Source organism: Schistocerca americana, chromosome 2, assembly GCF_021461395.2.
Source record: "Schistocerca americana isolate TAMUIC-IGC-003095 chromosome 2, iqSchAmer2.1, whole genome shotgun sequence".
NCBI classification, from domain to species: Eukaryota; Metazoa; Arthropoda; class Insecta; order Orthoptera; family Acrididae; genus Schistocerca; species Schistocerca americana.
In genome coordinates this window covers 904,499,965-904,523,386 of record NC_060120.1, presented here as the reverse complement: position 1 = coordinate 904,523,386, position 23,422 = coordinate 904,499,965, and the positions used below count along the sequence as shown (strand labels likewise).

At 41.8% G+C, this 23,422-nt stretch overlaps 1 non-coding gene across 1 annotated transcript; it reads left to right on the top strand.

The window, feature by feature from the left end:
- The first annotated feature begins 22,922 nt into the window (after positions 1-22,922).
- Trnas-gga lies at positions 22,923-23,006 on the top strand. The gene is given in 2 exon segments: positions 22,923-22,962; positions 22,972-23,006. It is a non-coding gene; the product is annotated as a tRNA-Ser (tRNA).
- Positions 23,007-23,422: the final 416 nt, after the last annotated feature.

Sequence of the window (23,422 nt, the reverse complement as noted above, 5' to 3'; positions counted from 1 at the left end):
CCCTGAAGGAAGCATCCGAATCAAGTGAAATTTACACCATGGGTTTGCAGCGATGAGATATGCAACTGATTAGAATTTCAGCCCAGACGCACATCACGCGCGCCTGTGGCGCCACCTCATAGCGCCATTTAAGGCTTGACGATTTCGACGAGTGTACGTTCGGCACGTGTGTTTACCTTGTGGTTGTTTCACAAGACGATCAGTTATGCCTCGTAGACAACAGCGAACATCTTTTGATCAAGTATCCGAGTTCGACAGAGGAAGGATAGTGGCTTACCGAGATTGTGGATTATCATACAGAGAAATCGCTAGTCGTGTTGGACGAAACCAAACAACTGTAATGCGGATATGTGACCGGTGGATGCAGGAGGGTACAACGGACCGACGTGGTCGATCGCATTCACCTCGGTGCTCCACTGCACGTGCTGATAGGCAAATTGTGCGCATGGCAGTGACGGATCGCTCAGTGACATCCCGAACCATAGCACAGCACTTTGCGTCTGTAACGCATCATCCAGTGTCTGCGCGTACCATTCGACGCCGTTTACAGCAGAGTGGTCTGTCCGCAAGACGTCCATTGCTTCGTCTACCATTGACGCAGAACCACAGACGTCTCCGTCGCCAATGGTGTGATGACAGACGGATGTGGACGGCAGAATGGAATGACGTTGTCTTTACTGACGAGGCACGCATCTGTCTGCAGTACCACGATGGTCGGATTCGAGTGTGGAGACACCGTGGAGAGAGGATGCTGGACAGCTGCATTATGCACCGCCACACTGGTCTTGCACCGGGTATTATGGTATGGGGCGGTATTGGATATTACTCTCGCACGCCTCTAGTACGCATTGCCGGTACTTTAAATAGCCGGCGCTACATATCCGAGGTGCTGGAGCCAGTTGTCCTTCCTTACCTTCAGGGCTCGGCCACAGCCATATTTCAACAGGATAATGCGAGACCACACGTGGCACGCATTGTCCAAAGGTTCTTCGTCAATAACCAGATTGAATTGCTTCCCTGGCCGGCTCGCTCTCCGGATCTTTCGCCGATAGAAAACATGTGGTCCATGGTTGCTCAACGAGTGACCCAGATTACATCCCCAGCTGCCGCACCGGATGATCTTTGGCAACGTGTGGAAGCTGCTTGGGCTGCTGTACCCCAGGAACACATCCAACGTCTCTTAGACTCAATGCCGAGACGTGTGGCAGCGGTGATCTCCAACAATGGGGGCTACTCTGTCTACTGATTCTGGCAGGAACCACATGTCACAGACGTCTGTAAACGTAATCATTTGATACTTGGTCAACATGTTATCTACAAAATAAATCTTGTTGTGCTACTTCTTGTCTATCTTGGTGTTGCATTTACGGTGGCCAGCAGTGTATCTACGTTGCCGAGCAAAGGGACTTTGAGCAGACGGCGTTCTGAGGTAGGTGGACATTAAATTTGAACAGTGCGACGACGAAGAGACCCATACCTGCCCTGCTGCAGTACCTTCCTTATGAATTAGTCTATCTATCAGAGAAATCCGTGGGAAAATCCGTGGTAGTATTCCTACAGAAGCCCCTAAGGGCAGCCTTCACGTACAGACAAAGACGTGGTGGAGGACTTTAAATACAATGTGACTATAATTAATATCCCAGTGTCAAAAAAGTGTAAAAAAAATCACTGCTCGGAATGAAGTGAAATTTGGCCGGAATGTTATCAGATATTGGGGAAACGTTATGAATATAAAAAGATAACGAACATGTTACCACTAGATGGTGCTGTAAGCGACAGAATATGAAAAATAAAAACGTGGTTACACGGCTGTTCCTCAGTTTCCGGCTGAGATGCTCGGCATGACTCTCTCAATGCCGTATCGCGCGCTGCTTGTGAAAGCCCTTTTACAAGAACGGTGACCGTGCGCCAGTAGCCCTGCAGAGGTTCTGGACACTCAAGGGTATGCGAAATGGCGTTGGTCCGATGATTACCATGGATCTGGAGAAAATGACAACAAAATTTGAATGGACAAGTTCTTCTGAAATGCTATGTGCCAGAGGGTGAAAAACAATTGATGCGACGTCAGTAGAACATGTGGCCACAGCGTTGCAGGTGGGGCTGAGCGGAGATGTAAAAAGATGTATTGCATGACGAACTGCCAGAGCTTTGGACATGTCTCTGTGCATGGTGCATGAAATTCTGCAAAGCATCCTGCTTTGCTGTCCATACAAAATCACCAATATACAGGAGTTGTTTCATGCTCAGCCGCTAGTAAGATAGACGTTTGCTGTAGAATTTCTGTGGACAGATGATGCCTATTTCCATCTCCAAGGACATGTCAGTAACAGAATTGCAGAATATAGGCAACGGAAAATCTGCTCGCAAATCAACCTATATCGTTTTATTCTCATTCGAGGATATGGCTCCTAAGGATCCTGTTACCTGTACCGTCACTGGTAAACGCTATGAGAGTCTTTTGCTCGTTAACGTCATTCGAACTCTTTCCGCACATTTCACAGCCAATGAAGCAGCTGCTGTAGAGGTATTTTGAAAATGCTACAACTATCATCACCCGTCATTTCTCTACAGCCTGGCCATCTTAATCCCTTTCACTTTTGGCTATATATGAACAGGGTGACTATATTAATGTTCCGTAGAAGTTTTAAGTAGGCTGTTTAGGTTTTTATATTGGTAACGCCACGTAGCGCTCTGTATAGCGCTCTGTATGAAAATCACTGGCTGTGCTGTGTACAGTCTGTGGCTGGTTTGCATTGTTGTTGGCTATTGTAGCTGGATGTTAACAGCGCGTAGCGTTGCGCAGTTGGAGGTGAGCCGCCAGCAGTGGTGGATGTGGGGAGAGAAATAGTGGAGTTTTGAGAGCGGATGATCTGGACGTGTGTCCATGAGAGACAGTAAATTTTTAAGACTGGATGTCATGAACTGCTATATATATTATGACTTTTGAACACTATTAAGGTAAATACATTGTTCTCTATCGAAATCTTTCATTTGCTAACTATGCCTATCAGTAGTTAGTGCCTTCGTAGTTTGAATCTTTTATTTAGCTGGTAGTAGTGGCGCTCGCTGTAGTTTGAGTAACGAAGATTTTTGTGAGGTAAGTGATTCATGAAAGTTATGGGTTATTGTTAGTCAGGGACATTCTTTTATAGGGATTATTGAAAGTCAGATTGCGTTGCGCTAAAATTACTGCGTGTCAGTTTAAGCACAGTCATGTATAATTTTTCTAAGGGGACGTTCCGTATGTCGACCCTTAGCCGAGGATACCTCACTGGAATCTTCTGATTTTTTCTTGTGGTTTGTGTAATTAGTGTAGCTATTGTTTATTGCTAGCGCGTAATTGTAGAGAGAATCTTCTTTGTAGTTGTAGTTTATCATTCTTATACAGTAAAACAGGCCGGCCGAAGTGGCCGTGCGGTTAAAGGCGCTGCAGTCTGGAACCGCAAGACCGCTACGGTCGCAGGTTCGAATCCTGCCTCGGGCATGGATGTCTGTGATGTCCTTAGGTTAGTTAGGTTTAACTAGTTCTAAGTTCTAGGGGACTAATGACCTCAGCAGTTGAGTCCCATAGTGCTCAGAGCCAGTAAAACAGTTGTGGCATGCATGCAGATTTTCACCAAGTATTTCGCAGCTGCGCTTGCAATTAACTAGATATTATTTTCAGTGCTATGCTAACGTTTTTTCTTATTTTGCTCTTCCAACTGTGCTTTTCTGTGTTATCGTGTGAAACATTGTGACAATAATGGAATGTGAAAAACGTAATACTAGGCTCCAAAGTAAACTGAGAAATGACAGTGAAGACGAAGGCAGTGTGTTAGCGCCACCGTGCAATGAATTAACTAATGTTCAAAGTAGTAATATGGTAACTGTGCAGAGGGAAATGGAGCGGGCTGCAAATAATAGTGTAGACAGAGAAACAATTAGTGAACAGGGAAGCATTATCGATCGATCGGTCGGCAACAGCTCGCCTCAGGAATCCGAAATGCGTCCTCACCGTTTTCTCAAATAAGTCAAGACACATTTTCTGCTTTTCAAAATGCGAATATTGCCGGTTCAAATGCACTGCCGAATAGCACTGAGGAACATGTTTCAGACACCAGTGCATTGATGTTACATTTAATGCAACAAATGGGACAAAGGCTACAAAAGTTAGACACAACGCTTGAACAAAATCAGAAACAAATAGGACAAAATCTTCAAAAGTTAGACACGATGGAACAAAATCAGAGACAAACACAGCAACAGCTTCGAAAGTTAGACTCATTGGAACAAACGCTTGAACAAACACGTGAAGGTTTTACTGCTGAGTTACTTAAAATCGGATCGAAATGTCAAAAAGTCTGTAATGACGAAACACAAATTTGTGAGCATTTTCAACCTATTTTTTCGCGTCATGAAAATGCATTACAGAATCACGAAGCAGCCATAAAAGAACTGCAAACTATTGTTCATGAAAATCAAGACACCTTGCAAGCTAAAATTGACTCAGTTGCATCTACCGATTCGGTTACGCAACTTGCAAAAACTCAGGAAAACTTAAAGGACACAGTAGATACGATTTCAACACAAATGGACACTCTGAAACTTGGTTCAGAAAAACACACTGAGGAAATCTGTTCACTATCGGAGAAAGTATCCGAACTTTCGGATCAGTTCACTAACTTATCTTCAAAGGTAGATGATGATCTGAATGACACAAGACCCGTAGCCTTCACTGACACAGATGAGTATGAACAAATCAGAAAATACAAACAAAATCAAATCAATACACAGCACAAAAGAGAAATCAGGGAAGTACAAGATCAGTTGGCACAAGTAATACAAGAATTACATATTTCAGAGGACACTCGCGCTCCAATATGGGAAGAGGGACATAGAAATACGGACCAGCCACAAAATAATAACACAGGGCACTTCGGAAATTATGAAAGAAATTGGCAAGGTGCATTGAATTTTGAGATGGAACCGCCAAAACGAAGTAACAATGACCGATATGCGACTCACCGACATGATGATTTTGACTATAAGCTGTTCATTACTACAAGTAAATTCAAAACATTTAAGAATTCCGGCAACGACATTCATCCACAAGAGTGGCTTCATCAATTCTCTCATTGTTTTCCTCCCAACTGGTCATTAGAGCCCAGATTAGAATTTATGTGTGGCTATTTAGAGAATGAACCAGATGTAAGAAAGCGATCGGTCATTCACGATTGTCACAGTGAAGGAGAATTTTATCATGCCTTCCTCTCAGCATATTGGACTCAAGCTACAGAAGACCGAGTAAAACATAGCATCATAATGATGAAACATTTCGAACAATCTGAATTTTCCAGTCTTGTCAAATATTTCGACGAAATGTTACATAAGAATCAATATCTTTCAAACCCATACAGCCCCTCAGAACTCATCCGCATTTGCTTAATCAAATTGCCTGAACATTTACGACATATTATTTTGGCAGGACGTTGCAAAGACGACATTGAAGCTTTTCAGGGACTGTTACAAGAATTGGAAATTGACACTGACAATCGCAGAACGCGAAAACAGGAGCACAACAATTGCAGGTCACATCCGTGACAATTCCGCGATGAAAGAAATAATAACTGGACACGACAAGGCTATTCTCACAACACAAATCGTGACCAAAACAGACACCACCCTTATTACAACCATTGGCAGAATAATAGTTACAGCCGGCCAGAGTGGCCGGGTGGTTCTAGGCGCTACAGTCTGGAACCGCGCGACTGCTACGGTCGCAGGTTCGAATCCTGTCTCGGGCATGGATGTGTGTGATGTCCTTAGGTTAGTTAGGTTTAAGTAGTTTTAAGTTCTAAGGGACTGATGACCTTAGCAGTTAAGTCCCATAGTGCTCAGAGCCATTTGAACCATAATAGTTACAGAGAAAGATCGCACTTCTGTAGTAATGAATATGACAGAGATAACCATAGAAATAGACAGTATGGGAACCAAAACAATTATCATCAGGGGAGACAGAAAACTTCAAACGCAACAGCTCAGCGTGCAGTTACGATTCAGGGAGAAATTCTCCACCACATGACCGACAAGAAAGAAATTATGGAATCTACTGACATTACGACAGACGATATAATCATAACGACAGACCTGAATTTTATCAAACTGGCGGGATTCAAACAGAGCAGGGCACTCTCGACAAGGTGAATTTGTAGAAGATAGGCCTCCTAATCCTAATAACGACACGCGCCAACAAGGAGCCAGACAATGACTCGCACCTCAGGCAGCCACGTGCGCCGGCTGGATCAGAAAAAAATAACATAGACGTTAACCTTGAGAAAAATTCCAGTATTCTTTACTGACGTATACCGCATGATAATTGCGTTCAAGTTGAAACTCTACTATGAATAGTACAGGATTGCACCATACTTCACATGTAGAACCGGTTATTGAGAGATAATCTTTTTAACTTAGTCTTTGCTATAAAACTTTTCACTTCATGCTACTAGTACTCTTTGTCACACTTGGAAATTGTTAACATGTAACTATGTTTTAAAATAAAATATCCAGTCAAGAACCAAGAGAAATTATTTAAACAGAAATTACGAATGCATTGTTATAGTGAGCAGACGACACAGTGTTGTTATTTGTACATTCTTGCTTGTTAGTTCCACTATCACGTAACGACTATAAGGCTTACATACTTAGAACATATACTGCTAATGAGATTTTAATGCAACATTTTGGTTTACTTGAAAATACAATCTGGATTTAAAGTACTTTCTGAGAGATACTAGATGACACAGTGGTTAGTTTATTTGACCGCTACACGATTATATCACGACGCTACTAATGAGTGACATAATTTATATTATTGCTTTTGCGCTGTATCTGTTTTATATCTGCACAGTTTTTCTGAATTCTTCTGGAAAGTAAAAGATGTTTTAGTAGTAACTTTTGTGGTATAGCTACAATGAGATAGCCTTTTCTGTAGCACAACAATACGTTACAGCACAGTACTTTCTTCATCACGGCAATAAGCGTAATAACTAAGATATCTATACGCAAAGCATTTCACTTTTGTTTATCAGGAGGTGAGTACATTGACTTCAGCAGAACTTTGCTTACAGAGGACGATAACTACGACAGTTCCACAGAATTATCTTACACCAAGACGCACATTTAGCGCTATAGGACACGCATTTGAGTGATTAATTTTGTACTTAAAACATTTATTTTTAAAGATTTTTGAATTACAATGATACAAAGGTTTTCCGTGATACATTTCATTCCATTGCTGTAATCTGTAACACCTGAGGGTATAATTACATTAATCCTCAGGGGGATACACGCTTACTTTGTGTACCATGTGTTTGGCAAGCATAAGGAGCCCTAGCTAATATGGTATTTGCTTATACAACTTTACACATCGGTACCATATTTCTGTAACACAGAATTACACAGCTATCTGATCATTTAACTGAGAGAGACAAACATTTTTTCTTACTACATCAGTGACAGATGTTTACGTAATTACACAGTTGGATAACTTCACACTTATGAAATTGTATTTTGTATGTACTTTGTGAAGTGTTCATATTTTTTTTGGAACCATTGTGATACTATGAGAGCTTTGAATGATGTATTTGGTATGGGATCATGATTTTTAAAGTACATTTGAGGTAGATGACACTAGTGAAATGAGCAGAGAATTTTTTTTTAGGTTTGGAAATTATTGCAGAAATCTACGACTTTTTTTAGATTAGACTGAAGTATTATGATGTTATTATTACGATGACGATGTGTATTATGCTGTTGAGATATGTTTATGATCAATAAGCTGATGCTGTATGAGGAATTTGATTATGCTATGTATTTATTATAATGAAATATTGAAGAAGTGTCTACAAATATGTATATGTGTAATAAAGTAAGGAATAATGAGTAGTGGTTAGGGACTCTGGTTTGCGAAAAAGGATGTTGGAAACTAAGAATCATACTTTAAGAGTTATGAAATGTGTGTATATGCGTGAATGTATCACAATGCCGGCGAAAATTTTTTGGATACTGTTATATTTACAGGATTTTGTTTCTACACATTTGTAACAAAAATTCTCGACCTGTGAAATTTTTGTATGAGACTCTCACTGTAGCGGAAACTGCTGTCATAAATATTTCGGGAAGGAAGGTAGGTCACCTTGACGTATAGCACTTTAAGCACCAAGCTGCGTGACAGTCGCCTGGAAAAAAGCCATTAGTGTTTGCCTTTCAGAGGCACAGGTGGAGAAAAAGGGAGACCATTAACCTCGCTATTGACATTCCTTTGTAGAAATCATCGCAAATACGACATGCTCATTACTTGGAAACATATCGTACTTTGTGCTACTTACTGAAATACTTATGAATTGATGGGAAATATTCTTACATCTGCACACCTGATTATGACAAGTGTCTTTCTACGAGAATTAAGAGAATTTCTACTAACTTATGAAATGCCACATGACTATTGAATGATATTTTTATGCTTTGTACATAGTTGTTTATTTCATTTGATATCTGGTTTCCAGTTGTGTTGCAGCATTGGTTTTATAAAATAAAATTAAATGCATTTGCTAATGTGAACACTTTTTGTCAAAAGATCCAGTAAATAGTAATTTTGTGATCCACAATCTTCGAAAAAGGAGCACTTGGAAAAGAAAAAAGAAGGGACTAATGACAGTAACTGCATACATAATTTTCTTTTCAAGTACTTGGTAATTTTTATGGTAGAATAAGTTTTTGTGGTGCACCACTTTAATTACATAGACATTAAGATGTGAATATACATTTCCCTTATCTGCATTATTGTCTTTAGTGTACTATTTTTTGTGCTTTTGGGTTTATCATGTTTAGATATAAGTTATTACATTTGCTGCTGCTGTTTGCCAGGCATAGTGCAACTGACTTTCACTTTGTATTACTCTGTTAAGCCAGTTTTACTACTGATTTATTTTTATTGTTGCTGCACATTGGCTCATATTAGTGATAATGTTGCATTTGCTTTGCTAATTTATATTTATTGCTGCTTGCTTTGCCGATTTGTATTATTTGTCATTGGTGTTTGTGTTAATTGTTTTATGCTGCTGCATTGCCTCGTCCCTTGGTTTAGCATCTGAACTCAGTAGATTTAAGCTAGCTTAAGATGGGGTAGGCTATATAAGAGAACGAGTTGTGATGAATTGGAAGAAATGCATTGAGAAGCTATAAGAAAATGGTTTGGCCAAAAAAGTATTTAGAAAGAGGATATGAACAAAAAAGTAGGGTTTAGGGACAACAGGTTTAGGTAGGATTTTCTTGGAAATAAATGATGAGGTAAGATAATGGAAAATAAATAATGAGGTAAGAAATATGGGAACATATAGCCGGCCGCGGTGGTCTAGCGCTTCTAGACGCGCAGTCCGGAACCGCGTCACTGCTATGGTTGCAGGTTTGAATCCTGCCTCAGGCATGGATGTGTGTGATGTCCTTTGGTTAGTTAGGTTTAAGTAGTTCTAAGTTCTAGGGGACTGATGACCACAAATGTTAAGTCCCATAGTGCTCAGAGCCATTTGAACCATTTGATTTTGGGAACATATAAATACAGAAAGCATGCTTGGATAGGATTTTTTTGGTGGAAATAAGTGTTGAAATAAGACGAAAGATCTATGGAATGAAGTTTTGCATTGGACTGCAGTACCAAATGTTACACTGAAAACAAACCCTGTCCTTTCCTCCTGTGTTATTCTGCTATGTGTTTGTGTACTCTTGTGTATTTGTGTTTTTCCTGTCTTTATGTGTTTAGCTAATACGACTTAAGTTGTAGAATTTTTCTAGTACTAAGCTACATTCACTATGATGAGGAATACTGTTATCCTCAAATATAATTTGCGTTAATAATATGTTAATTTCTTTGTAAAGATGTTTATAGACATTATTAATTCTGTTCTGTTTCAATGCTCATGTGTGAAATTAATGTTTCTAAAACTATTCTCATTACTTTATATATTTACTTATGTCATAATTCCTGTAACAATGATGTACATGTTTATTTCTATTCTTTTGTAAAGCCTGTATTACTACAAATGTTATCTGTACTATTATGTTCCTTAATGATGTATTTTGTACCTTTGTAATTGCATTCTTATGTTGTAAATTTATAATTGTATAGACACCAGTTACATTTCACTGCACACGTTTCTGTTGGTCATAGTATATGCACAGTATGTGGAAAAAAGGATTGTTAGTGCTTGCACGTGTGTTGATAATTCAGCAAGGGACTGGTTAACAGCATTTCTGGTTCTAAGGACAATTCCAAAAACTTTGTGAGTGCGCAAGTGGTGGCTTATGGACTTGCTATACTGTCCACAAGACTCTTCGATGGTGATTGTGCACCTGCGCAGTCACAACAGATGGCTGCTGGCCGTCTCTACAAGGACTACAGCGGGTTTGCATCTTTGATGGCCCACCAATACCATTATTTCTACAAGGACTGCAGTGGGTCTGCACCTCTGGTGGCCCTCCAATACCGTAATCTCTAACAAGACTACAGTGGTCTGCTCTGTGATGACCTACCTACCAATATTCTTCAACTTCGACTGACTCTGCTTTGGGTTTGCTCTGTTGTGGCACATTACCTGTCTGCATGTCAAGAGTCAGTACTGTCTTTCCGTTTGAAGGACAACACTATTTCTTCAAGACCGCATGGAAACCCACTACTTCCGTGTGCATTTTCTTTTACTGCTCAGACTTTGAGAAAAAAAAAAACACTGCAATTTTACTGTGATGAATGATCAGGACTGTCTTTATGGACAGTGAGAAAATTTTAGTTTTTGACCAACATTGTATCAATAAGTGTGTGCATTTGCTATCTTTGTTATTGTAATTAAGAAAAATTTTAACAAATATGTATTGGCCAGAGCCCAAAACAATTTGTAAAATTTTTTGTGGGGAGCATGGGGGCTATGTAAGTAGCCTGTTTAGGTTTTTATATTGGTAACGCCACGTAGCACTCTGTATGAAAATCACTGGCTGTGCTGTGTGCAGTCTGTGGCTGGTTTGCATTGTTGTTGGCTATTGTAGTGTTGGGCAGCTGGATGTTAACAGCGTGTAGCGTTGCGCAATTGGAGGTGAGCCGTCAGCAGTGGTGGATGTGGGGAGAGAAATGGTGAAGTTTTGAGAGCGGATGATCTGGACGTGTGTCCATGAGAGACAGTAAATTTGTAAGACTGGATGTCATGAACTGCTATATATATTATGACGTTTGAACACTATTAAGGTAAATACATTGTTTGTTCTCTATCGAAATCTTTCATTTGCTAACTATGCCTATCAGTAGTTAGTGCCTTTAGTAGTTTGAATCTTTTATTTAACTGGCAGTAGTGGTGTTCGCTGTATTGCAGTAGTTTGCGTAACGAAGATTTTTGTGAGGTAAGTGATTCATGAAAGGTATGGGTTATTGTTAGTCAGGGACATTCTTTTATAGGGATTATTGAAAGTCAGATTGCGTTGCGCTAAAAGTACTGTGTGTCAGTTTAAGCACAGTCATGTATAATTTTTCTAAGGAGACGTTCCAAAGTGGGCAACTTTGTGACACATTTAGCACTTTTTTATAATGTAACTCATTCAGATGTGGGCTACTACAGTTAATGTAAAAATACATGGAGTGTTATAACTTTTATTATTTAATTTTGTCAGAAATAAAGTTTTTATGTGGTTTGTTCTTAACACAGAATATTAATTGTCACAAAGCTATTCTCAGCTTGGTACAACATAGTGACATGAAGAATCAGACAGGAAACCAGAGTTAGATTAAATTGTCACAATGGTATTCCGACCTTCAGTTCCTCAATGATACTCAGTTACAACTTTGTTACGAAACTGTCATGTTTTATTAATTTTTGTTTTATCTATACATAGGAAAACATTATTACTGAAGTCTGGCAACTTGCCGAGATTTACTTTTCTAATTTCCTTAAAATCGAAGTAATTGCAGGTCTATGTTCATTGGAACATAATAAGGATGAAAAAAGTAAACTTCACTAAGCAATGTAATAAAACGAAACTTTTACCTCTATATTTGTGTATCTGTTCAGTGGAAACTAATGAAAAAAGAAACAAGTTGCAACACTTACATGTAATAAAAATCCTCTAAGCAAGATAACTAGTTACAGTTGTTATACACTTAATTACAAAGTCAGTAGTGTGAGAAAAAAGTCATGACACATTCAATACAATGTTCTGAGCAACTGTATGCTATATATTTTAGAAACAAAATTTCAATGCGAAATTTGGTCTTTTCACTCAAGCATTCAAAAATGTACCTGATTTCATTAACAAGACTTGTTTTCCACCATTTCAGCTGGCACACTTGTTTCTGCAGGTAGATGGGCTGTCACAAAGTTATCCCTGTAATCCATGGAAATAACTTTCTTCGTTTCCAATGGCTGAAAAATTTTGTTTTTAAATTAAACTCAGTTAGAGAACGATCGATACATATAGCTTATTTATATCAACATATTTTCAGGTAGTCAGCACTTCTAAGTTATCAGCAATACCATAAAGTTTCCTAGAAATCTACAAATACGTTTTTCCGCCTTATAACAAAATGGCTTTGTAACTAGCTCTGGTGTAATGCACGTACTTGGGGCTTCTATCACTAACGCTAGTACTTTGCAGGAACACACTGCAGCAGAGCTATCCGTGAATAAAAGCTAGAGCACATTGGTGTCACAAAGTAATACTTCAGTCACAATGTTGCCCACTTTCACACATATACTGCCAATAGCAATTATAATGGAGTTTATTAATGACAACAGAAGTATGTATAGTGGATCTTTTAGACGAAGGATTGAAATTCTACATTTTTACTAGCAAATCAAGATATAAATCAACCTACCTCCCAATTTTCTGCATGTCTCTGAGACGAGAGAGAGAGGCGGAAATTACTTGATGTTATTCCCTCTGTACAGAAGTAATTTTTGGCAAATTTAATTTTAAGGCAGTTCCTTTCAAAGTGTGGTTACTAGTGGACTCCAAGATGGTGGAGACCGTTAGAGAAGCGTCTTCGTTTGAACAAGGGCGCCAAGACCATAGGGACACATGCCTGGACTGTAGTTGGCGGTTGGGACCAGCCAGGTGAGGGCAATGTGACAGATTTGGAGACGTCCCTCAGAACTTGAAGCTGAAAATCTAACATCAGGTCCTCACGGTTGGTTTGAACTAAATAATTTGGAAGACTGCCGTTGCAAAAATTTTAACGTAAATATATTTTCCAGAGATTTTCTCACATTTTAGTATATCATGCAGCATTTTGATTTTTCACATTAACAAGCCAAAATTATATTGTTCGCACCTATTATACAAAAATATGTCCGATCACATCAGAGGAAAGCTTACAATCCGCGGAAATAACAATATTCCAGAATGTTTACAATTTTTCTTAACAGATCAACTCCTACTAATTTTCGTTGCATTATTAATTTCGATTATTATTTCATAAATGAATACAGAAATAAACATAGTAAACGGTACAGGATTGTGTAATAAATAATAGAAATTCTAAGTGTGCAAATAATTCGTAATTCCAAATGTTTCTCAAAAAAATAATTTAACTGTACATTCAGAATTAGTACATATCGATTAAAACATCGAAAATAAAATATTTTATAAAGTCATTCCCTTTCATAAATTTTATCTTGAAATATAACATACTGTGTATAAAATGATATGAAAATTTTCAGAAAAGCAACTGAGATAATGCTGACCTGTTGAAAATTCGAAAAATAATACTGATTTCTACAAATACTGTTGAGGAAAAGTAATGCTGGAGGAGGATGTCCCGTTAAAATGGTCACTCAGTCTTGCTTTAGTCGGTGTCCTGGAGTAGTCTAGCGTGTCCATCGCAGAGGATCTCTCGGACAACTGGCAATCGCCACCAACACAAAAAATGGTTCAAATGGCTCTGAGCACTATGGGACTTAACTTCTGAGGTCATCAGTCCCCTAGAACTTAGAACTACTTAAACCTAACTAACCTAAGGACATCACACACATCCATGCCCGAGGCAGGATTCGAACCTGCGACCGTAGCGGTCGCGCTGTTCCAGACTGTAGCCTGTCAACACAATACGGCGGGATGCTACAGTATCCAGAACAGGTAACACGCCATCATGCACCACGTGTTGCTATCTCTCACTCGTCTCAAACCCATAAAGGCTTCATTGAGAGCATTGTGTAACTTTTGTTGTAACGGACACTAGATAACCTGTGAACTTTGTACTGAGTACTTCTTAATACTGAACATCATTTCCTGTCTTCAGTGTTTAATATTCGTTTTATGTTACATTGTAAATTTGGAATGAAAAATACACCGTCCAGTTACAGTAATATGACCACCGCATATCCCTGACGTCACTGTGCAATAACAACTCACAGACTGAAGGTGGCAGCACTGTGTCGGTGGGAGCCAGACAACACTGTAGCTGTAGTCGTAATGTGGAAACGAAGCGATTTAACTGAAGTCATAAAGAAAGTGATCATTGGCTTGCGGGCCAAACGTGGGAGCGTTTCCGAAACGGTTAAGTTTGGAAACCGTTCGTGTGCCGCCGTGGCTAAAGTACGCCGTGCATGACAAAATGGGTCTATCCAAAACAGACGCAATTGTTGTGCAACACGGACCATCGACTCAGGGGTGAACGACAGCAGTGGTCCGCGGTGATTTGTAAGGGCGAACAGACCTGCGTATGTTGAGCAACTGACCCCTCGGATGAAGCAACAGTGTCTCTCCACGACTGTTCAGCGAACACTGCTACCAGTGGTATCCTCAGCAGTCGCCTGGCTCATGACGACTACTGCTTATCCGCGACGTAGGCTGGAATTTTCACGTCAGTACCGCAACCGAACGCCCACTGAGTGTCGACAAGAGGCCTTTTCAGGTCAATCATGTTTTATGCTCCATCGAACACATGGCCATTGGCGTGTACCATGTGAAACTTGTGAAAGCAAACACCCAAGCCAGAGGAAGGAGAGTTATGGTCTGTGTAATGTTTTCACTGCATTCCCTGGGTGATTCCCTGATTCAGTAAGGTACAGTGGAGTACCAGAAGTATGCGTCTGTCCTTAGGTACCATGTCCACGCCCATAAGCAGTCTATTTTTTCCGGCACGGTGCCACCTGTCAGCAGGACAATGCAACATGGTACACAGCTCGCAGTGTACGTTCGTGGTTCGAAGAGCAGCAGGATCAGTTTACCGTTCTATCCTAGACACAAAACGCCCCAGATTTAAACCCAGTCGAGAATCCTTGGGACCACATCGAGTCAACATGGCCCCACACCCTTGTCCATACCTTCTAGAACCTCACTGACACAATTCATGCAAGTCTCAAAGTGGTTCGCACTGCCGTAGGTGGGTATTCAGGCTTTTGGCAGATGCTCATATTAATATGTCTATCTATCTATCCATCGATCGCTTGAGCCTTGTCCCGCAGCTACGCAGGGTCAGCCATCGTTTATCGGATCTGGCATGTTAATGTTTAAGGGGTAGACGGATGCCCTTCCTGCCTCCACCCCGTACCCCCTGGGATGGACTTAGTGTACCCCAACTGTCTGCGTCGAGTGTAATCCATGGAATAGTGCGAAAGTGTTCAGATGTCTGCGAGCCGTGTAACTGAGGCGGAACATGGGCACCAGCCCAGTATTCACCTAGTGGGATGTGGAAAACCGCCTAAAAACCACATCCAGGCTGGCCGGCACACTAGCCCTCGTCGTTAATCCGCAGGGCGGATTCGATCCGGGGCCGGCGCGCCTACCCGAGTCCAGGAAGCAGCGCGTTAGCGCTCTCGGCTACCCTGGCAGGCGGTCATATTAATATGTCTGTATAGGGTATATAGTCCGCCCCGGTAGCTGAGTGGTCAGCGCGGCTGTCTGTTACCCCACAAGGGGCCCGGGTTCAAAAATGGCTCTGAGCACTATGGGACTTAAGTTCTGAGGTCGTCAATCCCCTAGAACTTAGAACTACTGAAACCTAACTAACCTAAGGACAGAGCCATTTGAACCAATTTTTGTTAAGGCTCCCCAGCCTTTTGAAAAAAAATGTGAAATGTGTGAAACCTTATGGGACTTAACTGCTAAGGTCATCAGTCCTTAAGCTTACACACTATTTAACCTAAACCATCACGAGGTCAAAACCACACACCCATGCCCGAGGGAGGACTCGAACCTCCGCCGGGACCAGCCGCACAATTCATGACTTTAGCGCCTGAGACCGCTCGGCCAATCCCGCGCGGCCACTTTCTTTTCCTACATCATGTCGGCATAGTTGTTATTTGATCTGGCTTGGTTGTGTCCGCTTTGTCTGTCCCCTCCGGCTAGTTGGTAATTGGAAACTGTAATTCTGAAGCTTCTGTCCTTGAAATTAAGGCGATCTGGAAGACTGTATGATTACCGTTTGACGGTGACTCAGAGTAAAATTACTATTGTGAATTTTGTTGAAGTTTAAAAAGTCTTTCCTTCCCCTTAAAGGCAGCTCGCTGTAGCCTTACTATTGCCAAATTGTTTAAAGTCTGAAACATTTAATTCCCCCTTGAAAGAAGGATTCAGTGTAGCTTTACATTTGTGAATATTTGCTTAAGTTTTTAAGAGTCTTTTTAAAACTCGCCTTTGAAGGAGCCGCAGGATAATTTTATCTCTATTTTTTATCCACCCTTTAAGGGCGGTTAAGAGTACTTTTTACCCAGTACGAACATCTGCTTGAAGTTCTGAAAATGTTTTAATCCACTCTTCCAATGTGTCTCAGTTGAACTGTTTCCTTTTCTAAGCACTGGTTTAAACTAAACTTTAACGTTTTCTTTTATGTACTTGTTAGTGGCTGTGTTAAGATTAAGCGTAAGTCTTAACAGTTGGTTCACACTAGCTTGTTCATTAGCAGAAATAAGAGTATGTGTATTAACTAGTATTTCGTGTCTGTAGGTAGCTGAACTTCTTTGTATAATATTGCTGAAGTTATTCCACACATAGCCCAGTGCTTAGGCCAATTATGATGACAAACGCTTGATTAGGATATCATGCATTGTTCTCAACATTGTGAGAAAATTTCCTTCCATCTAATCATTCAGCAAATAGTTGATGGATATCGGAATCTTCTTCTGCGGCAAGTTGAGTCGTGTAAGATTGGTATCATAAATGTGCCGCGCAGTACCATGTGCTGTTGAAACCTAAATAAAGTTTTGGAACTAGTGTGCATATGTATTTTTAAGAATCTGAATTTCCTGTTTTATTACACTGAAAATTTTTCAGGATTTTTAGATTTGAAGTCAAGTGATATCTTGCTTGAATTGAAGTCTGTCTAAACATTTGTTCTGAGTCTCTGATTTACAATTAGGATTGCTGAGCTTGCCTGTAAAACCACATTTTGGTTAATTGTGTTATACATGCTACCGGTGTATACTGTTCGAAGTGTCTTCGCAAATAACAAAGAATACATTTTCTATTTCAACAGTCTGCGTCTTGTTTACCAGCCCCTCTCGAAATAATTTTTATTATGAAACGTTTCTCGATTTACATTTCATTTGTGCATATAGTATGCTTTCTCTTTTTCCAGGTATTGTAAAACGCAAATACATTTTTGCTGTCACATATTTCTTCTCTCTTATGAGCGATCACTAGTACAAAAAATACTAAGATTCCGAGCAATATTGCCGGCCGCTGTGACCGAGTGGTTCTAGGCGCTTCAGTCCGGAACCGCGCTGCTGCTACGGTCGCAGGTTCGAATCCTGCCTCGGGTATGGATGTGTGTGATGTTCTCAGGTTAGTTAGGTTTAAGTAGTTCTAGGTCTAGGGGACTGATGACATCAGATGTTAAGTCCCATAATGCTTAGAGTCATTTGAACCCTTTTTTCATGCAATATTCGCAGTGAGCCACGAAAAACAATGCAAACAACGAAACAGACATGATGAAAGAGAAATATCCATGTCATCGGCGTGAGGGCATTGAAATAATTCAATGGTGACAAGTGAAGATCTGTGGCGCTTTACCCGAGTAGCCGACTTAACAACATCGGCTAACTGAGCAGGCTTCATGTTAAAAGCAAATTCCCATTTTTTCGTACGCTGTAGTGACCGCTCCTCCCTGTCCATTTTTCTAGTTGTTCGCAGCACCTCACATGATTTTATTCACTTGAAGTGTTGAGTGTAATTGACAAAGGATTTCAGATCGATTCCATATTTCTGGATTTTAGGAAGACTTTTGACACTACCACGCAAGCGGCTTGTAGTGAAATCACGTGCTTATGGAATATCGTCTCAGCTATGTGACTGGATTTGTGATTTCCTGTCAGAGAGGTCACAGTTCATAGTAATTGATGGAGAGTCATTGAGTAAAACAGAAATGATTTCTGGCGTTCCCCAAGGTAGTGTTATAGGCCCTTTGCTGTTCCTTATCTATGTAAATGATTTGAGAAACAATCTGAGCAGCCGTCTTAGCTTGTTTGCAGATGACATTGTTGTTTGTCAACTAATAAAGGCATCAGAAGATCATAACAAATTGCAAAACGATTTAGAAAAGATATCTGAATGGTGCGAAATTTGACAGTTGACCGTAAATAATGAAAAGTGTGAGGTCATCCACATGAGTGCTAAAAGGAATTTGTTAAGCTTTGGTTACACGATAAATCAGTCAAATCTAAAGGTCGTAAATTCATCTAAATACATAGGAATTACTATTACGAATAACTTAAATTGGAACACACAGAAAATTTTGTGGGGAAGGCTAACCAAAGACTGCATTTTATTGGCAGGACACTTAGAAAATGTAACAGATCTACTAAGGAGACTGTCTACGCTATGCTTGTCCGTCCTCTTTTAGAATACTGCAGTGTGGTGTGGGATCCTTACCATATAGGACTGACGAGGTACATCGAAAAAGTTCAAAGAAGGGCAGCACTTTTTGTATTATAGCGAAATATGAAATGATACGCGTTTTGGGATGGACATCATTAAAAGAAAGGCATTTTTTGTCGCGACGGAATATTATCATGAAATTCCAATCACCAACGTTCTCCTCTGAATGCGAAAATATTTTTTTGACACCGACCTACATAGGGAGAAACAATCACCACGATAAAATGCGGGAAATCAGAGCTCGTACGGAAAGATATAGATGTTACTTCTTTCTGCGCGCTATACAAGATTGGAATAATAGAGAATTGTGAAAGTGGTTCGATGAACCCTCTGCCAGGCACTTAGGTGTGATTTGCAAAGTATCCATGTAGGTGTAGATGTAGATTACCGCAAGAGGTCGGACCTATGGTACATCCACACTGAAGATATCATGAAATGCCGTCAAGGCTTAGATATGTGTGGTGTCTATTATGTCGGACGTGTCCGAAGGAACAAACACTACACGTGTAATATCAACAAAGTAGATATTAAGAAAACATAAAATCTATTGTAATGAAATGATCGTATGGGCATTATTGGCCGCTAGACCGTGTCTAGGGTTATTCTGTTGCCTGGTGCATTCTATTTGCCGGAACTTCGGCAACTTGTGCGCTTTAGTGATGAAGATGTGATGAAATGAGTAGAATAACACAGAGACCCAGTTCCCCATACAGTAACATCCAGTTTGGCCGGTAACAGAGCCCAGGGCCCTGTAATCAAGAAGCAGCGATGCTAACTACTACACCACGAAATCCGCCAATAAAATCTGTTACCATAACAGCAGTGAGGTCGGCAAAAACAGGTTCATTTCCGATGTTGGCAGACGACGCCACAGCCCCCAGTTTCTGCGCATGTGCAGTCCGCAGCGTACTCGGAATTTTACACCTCCTCACTGGGCACAATCAGCTGATGACGTCACTGATGGCTGAGATCGTCGGGAAAGACAGGCCGCGGTGGGTACGTCATACCACGTGACACTGCAGGTCTTACGACTGCCAGCAGCCGTTTCCGGCGAGTAACGAGTAACTATTTCAGGCGCGTTTAATAGTTCCTGACTGTGATTTTAAATATGTGCAAGCAAAGGACGCAAGGAAGTAAAGACCGTTAGTGGGTACCTTTTCAATTATAAGGTGGCAGAATAAATGGTCAGATTCGCACCTTACATGAGACCTTTACAAATCGCAATGAGAAGGTGAAGATGACACCTAACGTAAGTCAACAGTTATGAGAACGTTTGCCTATCAATATGTAATGCAAAAAGGGATGACAGTCAATTGACGATAATTAACACACCATTACTATACAATGCATGTCTTTGAGCAGAAGGTAGAACAGGGAACGCAAGTTGAGCTGCTTTTTAGTTCTGGAAAGCCAGCTCCACAAGGGCGTAGCGAAACCGCGCATCAGGAGTTAACGCTGGCAACCACTTAGAGGGATGGCAGGAAAGAGGACAGCGATCTTGGGCCAGGTGATTCAAGCTGGAGGGCCGCCTGTAGCGAGGACATCAGTTCAAGAGCAGAGAAGAAGCTTTAAAAAACTGTGTTTCGAAATTCCAACGGGATACGAACAAAAGTAAGTGACGCATTTTCTTCCAGCGAGTGCGACACGTGGAAAGGTCAATGTACTTTAGGTGTCTAGACTGGGCCAGACTACTGGCGGAAACTCACTAGGAAGGAGAAAACTACTGAAGTTTCGATGCAGTTTGATAGAAGGGACGTTGCGATTGGTAGAGGGCGTTTCCATAAAATAAGAGGAATGCTCCTATTGGTCGAAAAAGCCGTGACGTGAAAAAGAAATCCAAGTGGAGGGAGGTAGTCCTGCCATGAGAGGACAAGAGAGAAATTTTGTGTGAAAGACTCTTCTCTGAACTGGCGTCAAGTGCAGAATGGAGCGCTTAACGCTCCGTACGACGCAGAGAAGAAATAGGTGTGGACACCGCGTTCACAGCGGCTGCACTCCAGCTAAAATTAGCTGTGGCAACATTTGGTTCCAACTGTGGAGAAACGAACCAGCCAAATTAGTTAATTGTTCTTGCGAGAACTGAGGGGGCACTATAATATGCACACTGCTCCAACCATGCGCGTGTATATCGCCACATAATAAGACTAGGGCTGAGTACATATTTTCTCACATAACGAGAAACATAGGGAAAGTTTCTGCTGGAAAGTTCAGCAAAGGCCAGATTAGTTTTGTTGGAATTTCAGTGGGAGAGAGCGGCCTCGCAGACAGCAGCACGTCACAGCTTAAGGTAAATACCGCGTGCAAAGGCGTAAACTTCATTGGTTCACCAGCTTGCGTCCACTGTAAACTCGAGCGACCTTGGGTACTCTTGCGCTCAAATTTGTCACTTGATTAACCACCCACTACAGACCTGATTGTCATCCCAAATAGTACCAACTTTGAACCGGAATCGGACGATTTTCGTAGTACTGACCAACACCATAACGTATGTGTAGGAGCAATTTTGTAAAGAAACGTCCAATTAAACTGTCATAATATTCTGCTTAGGATTAATGTAAAGAAACTTCCAATTAAACTTTCATAATATTGTGCTTAAGATTAATGTTCTTTCAGAGAGTTAATATTTAACGTTGTTGTGTATAAACTTATTTCACTTTTTGATGTTGGAAAGATGCGTTATCCATTGCACTGTTTTTATGTTGGCGAGTTGAAAACTGTGTGAAAATCTGTAATTTGGTGAGAAATATTGCGAGATTAAACTTTTCATTTCACCTCACATAGTTGTTCTCAATTCAAGAATAAGCAAAAACGAACCCCCTCAACCTTACACAATTACATATTGATTTCCCATGGGCCATGCATGGAGCCGAGCATTTATGAAGTGTGGCGGACAAGCTGACTAGTGTGACGTCAGAAGTTCGTTACGGGGCCCGTATTTCTCGTGGGCCAGTCTACTGCCTGACTTGCATACGAGCACGTGACGCTCACGCAGAACGAGCAGTCAATTTTGCCCTGTAAGTCACTCGTGTAGAATGTGCTTTCCAGACGTCAGTAAGCGGGCACGTACGTCACCGACAGTGTGGAGCGCCGTCGCCAACACCATTTGCAGATGGCTGTCAGACACACACACACGCAGGCACTCGTATCCTGAACGATGTGCGACTCTGCTAATGGAGGCCGGTATTTACTGCGCAGCGGTCTTCGCCAGGTCCGGGCAGGCGCCTCACTCCCTTCGTCCCGACATCTGGCTCACGTGGCTGCGGGGCGGGTCCCGGGTCGCGATGCTCGGAGTTAACACGACTCTTACAATCACTTAGGAGACGGGGCAGGCCAGTAAAAGTTACTGCGCCGGCCGGCCGCCGGGGAAAAGGAAGACGTAAAAAGCGCGCAGCAAAGCGACCAAAAGGAGCGGCCTCTGGGAGAGCGAGGGGCTGCCGTGAAATATGCGCCAGCCGGGGCCTCCCCCGCTCCGTATTTAATGAAGAAATTACACAAGTCGGGCGATAAAAATATACGCGGCCGGCCGGATTTGTGGCCTGGGAGCGGGCTGCGGCGGCCGCGTTGTCGGCGCCGCAATTTATGTGCGCAGTCGCTGGTGCCGGCCAGGTGCGGCCGCGGCGGTGGGACGGGCGCCCCGCCTGGGTGGTCCGCCTCCGCCGCACCCCGCACGGTAATTCACGAATCGGGCGCGCCAGCCGCCGCTCCTCGCCTCTCCAGACCACCATCCCCCTCCCCTAGCACCTCCCCTCACTTCGTACCCCCTCAATCGCTCCGCCTGCCGAATTGGCTTCCGCCCACACTTCGGACCTCCACCTGGTTTGAGCCTTCTCTTCCCGAACTCGGCCCATCACCGTGTCACCCTACAAATCTGCAGCGGCAGGGCAAAAGTATGGAAACATTGTCAGAAATGCATGCAGATGCTAGCCAAGCCAGCAAGTTGCTCTGTTGTGTTTGAGCTCTGACGAAACCTCTGCAATGTCCTCAAGTCGTTGCCTAGCCCATCACACAACCACTAAACCACGATAGGTAAGCCAGCCGGAGTGGCCGAGCGGTTCTAGGCGCTACAGTCTGGAACAGGGCGGCCGCTGCGGTCGCAGGTTCGAATCCTGCCTCTGGCATGGATGTTTGTGATGTCCTTAGATTGGTTAGGTTTAAGTACTTCTAAGTTCTAGGGGACTGATGACCTCAGAATTTAAGTCCCATACTGCTCAGAGCCATTTTTGAACGATAAGTAGTCTTAAATCTGTTATATACTCAGTACAACCAACTGAAACGTCCATAAAATCGTTATGGCAAGAAGAATATCCAGAAGCCCTTGTCACAGAGGAAGCTCTACCCCAGTGCTCACATCTAGATTGGCGACACTGCAAAACCGACATTTGTGGGCACGAGGAGATGAAAACAACCAATGCAATGGTGGGGCTACACAGGCAATGACGTATGTGTGTGTGATGAAACACAAACGTTGGAACACCAAAAATTCCCGTTAGTGGATGCATCCAGTGCATCCAGTACGAAAGAGAACTTCCTGAAT